Source organism: Rattus norvegicus, chromosome 18 (assembly GCF_021556685.1).
Source record: "Rattus norvegicus strain SHRSP/BbbUtx chromosome 18, alternate assembly SHRSP_T2T, whole genome shotgun sequence".
In the NCBI taxonomy this organism is placed as follows: Eukaryota; Metazoa; Chordata; class Mammalia; order Rodentia; family Muridae; genus Rattus; species Rattus norvegicus.
In genome coordinates, this window is record NC_141551.1 from 81925832 (window position 1) to 81930898 (window position 5067).

Here is a 5067-nt window from a genome sequence, read left to right on the forward strand (position 1 = left end):
CTTTTAATCATCGGTTGTAGATATTCTTTGACACTGGGGTAGAATTCTGCTGCAAATCATCTGTGTAGCAGCATTTTTTGTTTGTAAGTTATTTTTATTATTGTTTCCATCTCCTTGTATGTTGTGGGTCTATTTACATCGGTGGTATTTTCACTGGCTTAAATTTGCTGGATTTGGCTGAGTATAGAAACTCATTCTTTTCTTTTATATTTTCTATTTTAAGAGACTATAGGTTTTTAATGTATTCCCTATAATATTCTGGACTTCTTTGCTGTCTGTTGTATTGTTTCTTCCCACCTACTGAATTTCAGGTTTGTTTTGTCTCTTGAGTTGCACCATGAAGCCATTTAACTGTCATTCTTGAATAGCTTAATGGCTGCACCAAGGATGATAGTTGCTCTCTGTGAGTGTGTCCTTGTATTTTTGTTGCTGTTTGCTTTCATTTTCATTTAATTCCATGAGTGTTTACATTTCTGGATTTTTTTCTCTGATTCCTTCATCATTCTAAGTTGTTTAATTGTATGAGTTTTTGAGATTACTGAATCTTGGGCTTTATTACATTTTTAGGTAGGATATGGATTTATTTTGATTTTAAATTTATTAATATGTATTATCACATATATGACATATACATGTGTTTTACATGTGCATTTATACATGTGGTTATATATATGATTTTTATATATAATTATAATTTATTCTTGTTTAATTCTTCAATTCTTCCCTCAATTACAATAAACTGTCCTTATTTATTTCGTTTAATTATATGAAGCAAAGAAGTGCAGACCGACAGGAGCCGGATGTAGATCGCTCCTGAGAGACACAGCCAGAATACAGCAAATACAGAGGCGAATGCCAGCAGCAAACCACTGAACTGAGAATAGGTCCCCCGTTGAAGGAATCAGAGAAAGAACTGGAAGAGCTTGAAGGGGCTCGAGACCCCAAAAGTACAACAATGCCAAGCAACCAGAGCTTCCAGGGACTAAGCCACTACCTAAAGACTATACATGGACTGACCCTGGACTCTGACCCCATAGGTTGCAATGAATATCCTAGTAAGAGCACCAGTGGAAGGGGAAGCCCTGGGTCCTGCTAAGACTGAACCCCCAGTGAACTAGATTGTTGGGGGGAGGGCGGCAATGGGGGGAGGGTTGGGAGGGGAACGCCCATAAGGAAGGGGAGGGGGGGAGGGGGATGTTTGCCCGGAAACCAGGAAAGGGAATAACACTTGAAATGTATATAAGAAATACTCAAGGGGTTGGGGATTTAGCTCAGTGGTAGAGCGCTTGCCTAGAAAGCGCAAGGCCCTGGGTTCGGTCCCCAGCTCCGAAAAAAAGAAAAAACAAAAACAAAAAAAAAAAAAAAGAAATACTCAAGTTAATAAAAAAAAAAAAGAAATCTATTTTACTGAATATTTAGATTGAGACCTCTGTTTGTCCCTGGATCTCATTTGCTTTAAATAATTTATATGGAGAATATGTGTGTGTGTGTGTGTGTGTGTGTGTGTGTGTGTGTGTGTGTGTGTGTGTGTGTGTGTATGTGTACCTGTTTAATTTAAGTTGATGGTTGCCTTCAAAGGAAGAAAGTAATACTTACCTGGCAGGGGATCACGAAGGTGGTTTTCCCAGGAGGAGACTTATCCATTGCACTCCGGATGTGCTGACCCCTGCGATTTCCCCAAATGCAGGAAAACTCGACTGCATAATTTGTGGTAGTGGGGGACTGCCTTCGCGGAAGAAAGTAAGGTGAATTTCTTGCAAACAACTTAAGTGATTCAGATTCTATGTGGGATACGTTTCTTAATTCAACTAATGTATTTATTTTAGATGATTGATGGAGGCCGTTACTACTTAGATATATTTTTGAAACTCTTTACATTGTTTGCTGTAATTTTGTATGTGTGCGCTGTTGTATATTTTTAGCCATATCTTGCATTTCTGTAATTGTAGCTGCCTTTGTAATTCTTTATAGTTACAAGACTCTGCTTGTTTCTCTTTTTTACAAAGTATGGCTTGCAGTATTCTCTGTGGGGTGGGGGAGGGATGGTCTGGCAAATGTGAATCCTTTTTGTTTGTTTGTATATCAAATTTTTTTCGTTCTGCTTGAACTACGGCAGATAGTTTTGTTGGATGCAAAACTCTCTTGGTTGGCATTTATGGTCTTTTACAGTTTGTTGTGCTCTGTACTAGGCTCGTCTTGGTTTTAAACTTTCCATTGAGAAACAGCTGTTGCTCTGAAAGTATTTCCTTTGTGTTATTTTGATTATTTTCTCCCAGTTTTTCTTATAGTAGTATATTTATAGATTATTTGGTAGTTTCACATAGTCCACCGTGATCACATTCAAGCTCTGAACTTCCTAGGTCTGTCCCCAACCCTTGTCACCCACACAAAGGAAGAAAGAACAAACAAACAAGCATCCACAAGTCCAAAATGTGTTGTCCATAAATTCATTGGAGCAAGGTCAAACTCCCTGTGACCAATCCCTTATAGAAAACTGAGTCTTCCCATACCTGCACCCCTTCCAGAAGCTATCGAATGTGGGGAACTATACTTCAGAATCCTTATCACAATTTTTAAGAGTTTTCTTTGACGGCTTCCTCTCTAGGCTTTTATTTTATTTTATTTTTTGGCAGGTGGAGTAGCAGATCTTTCAGTTTTCAAAAAACCTCTAATCCTTCTCTATATTTAATATTTTAATCTTAATAGTTATGGGGAGTTTCACTTGTGCTCCTTTCTTTATGCACCTCTTGCAGCTCTAAGGATATATCTTTCCTTAACTCAGATACATTTTCTTTTATGACCTTGTTGAAAGTATGGTCTATACCATTGACTTGGCATTCTTCTCTTAATCTATACATACAATGTGATCGTTTTGTCTTTTCATGGTATCCCATAATTCTTCCATGCTCCTTTCTGCTTAGTTTTAAAATCTTTTCATCGTCTTGCTCGAATGGTCCAAATCCTCTATGTTTCAAGTCTGGACAGTCTGTCTTCTACTTGATCCATTTTATTTGTAAGGATTTTGGCTGAAGTTTCTAATTGGGTTGTTGAATTATTCAATTCTGTCTCATTGCTCCTTGTGCTCTCTTCAGTAGTTTTAGCACTGTATTGAATTCTGTTTTCAAAACCCGCTTTTCCTTGCTGTTTTATTTAGCTGTATATTTGACTTTCCTCAAAAATCAATTGGTTGGTTATCACCACCCTCTTTAAATGCATTGAAATGTTGGTTCTTCTCTTTTTGAAACTATTTGGATCTTTGATGAGATTTATGTCTGTTGTTTAAAATCCATGTCCTTGTATTTATCTAGATAATTCTTACTGAAGAAAATTTCTCCTGGACTCATGGAAGAGGAATTGCACTGCCTTGAAGATTTATGTTGTTTGTGTGATCAGCTGAGCATGTTCACTGCTCCCTCTCTTCCCAGTCCCCCATCACACAGCCCCTCCCCCATCTCCCCTTCTCCTCTGACAAGAGGGTGTCCCCCGGGTATGAACCCACCATGGCACATCAAATCACTGAGGAACTGGCTTATAATATACCATTAATAATTGTTCCTGAATGAATATTAAGCTATCTGATAATGGAGTGAATCAGAACGCTCCCTTTCAGATTTAGAGTTTTGAAGATGAACTGGTGCTTTAACCCAAGGAGAGGCAGGTTTCTTATCAACTTGCACCATTTGTTTTTATTTCAATTGTCTGCTTAAAAATCTAGTGGTTCAACTCCATCAACTAGCAAATAAAATTAACCTTGTAGAAAGTATATCTAGGTATGTTAATTACTTTTCTATTGCCATGATAGTGCACCATGTACAAAAGCAACTTATAGGAGGAATATCTATTTGGACCTAAAGTTCAGCACGACAACAAGCTACATACAGGCCAGCAGGAACAAGAAGCTGAATACTACATCTCAATTATCAGTAGAGAACAGATAGTAGACTGGAAATTTTGTCAGACTGTAGACAGTTAAAGCTTGCCCCCAATGATATACCACTTCCAACAAGATTATATCCTAAGCCTTTCCAAACATAGACACCAACTGAATCCAACAGTAAAGTATCTGAGCCCATAAGAGGCATTCTCATTCAAATCTCTGCACTAGACATTAGTTTACCACATCTCTCCCCCTTTCTTCCCTTTCCTCACTCCTCCACAATCTCCAATAATACCTCCGATCCTCTAAAGACCCATTTCTACCATTTGCAACGTAATTAATCTCATGATCCCCTCCAGCCTCAGTCTGTCAACTACTCACTTCCATAACCTCCACTAACCACTTTCCTGTAGAGATCTCCTGGCTTCTGAAGTTGTAGCTGTTTTGAGCAAAGCCATTTTGCTATTGGGTTACTTGAAGGGAATTTGCTTTATCATAGTGGGTTCTGGATACGTTCGTTTCTTTCTAAAAATCTACATTTGAGTCATTTCTCAGCAGAGAACTATCAAGCACTACCCCTCACTGTTAGTGTCATATACCCAGCATCTAAAGACTCCTCCTCACTTTGTGATGGTTTTAGCTCCTGACTCATTGCCACTTGTCTCAAAATAATCTTGTCGTACATTTGTAGTGGTGACTGTTCATATAGTTGGTCCTTCCAGCATCCTGTACAGAAGTAACCTGAAGTCATCTCCACAACACATTTAGCTTCTCTGACTCTCTTGCATAGCCACTCCCTGACTCTGCCACCATCAACGTTAGTCCCTGAATTGCACCACTCTTGTGCATCTTATTTCCCATCCAACTTTCACTTTTTGTACCTCCAGCTCACTTAATTAGACACCAAGCTTCAACATCCCGATAGATTTCAGATTCTCCATTCTCAACAATAAGACTTCTTAACTGCTGCCATCAGATGTAATGGCTAATTTCGTTCAGGGTAACACCCCTGGGAAGAGGGAACGTCAACCAAAGAACTGTTTCTCTCAGTTCGGCATGAGGGTTTTAAATTGATGTTGGGGTGGGCATGGGGTTCCAACTTATTGTAGATGGTAACATCTGTAGCATGATGTTCCTGGACTGTATAATAAAGGTAACTGAATATTAGCACACAAGAAAAACAGCAAATA

At 38.7% G+C, this 5067-nt stretch overlaps 1 pseudogene; it reads left to right on the forward strand.

Moving 5' to 3' along the window:
- The first annotated feature begins 1588 nt into the window (after positions 1–1588).
- Rnvu1-7 (RNA, variant U1 small nuclear 7) lies at positions 1589–1731 on the forward strand (annotated as a pseudogene).
- The last annotated feature ends 3336 nt before the right edge of the window (positions 1732–5067 follow it).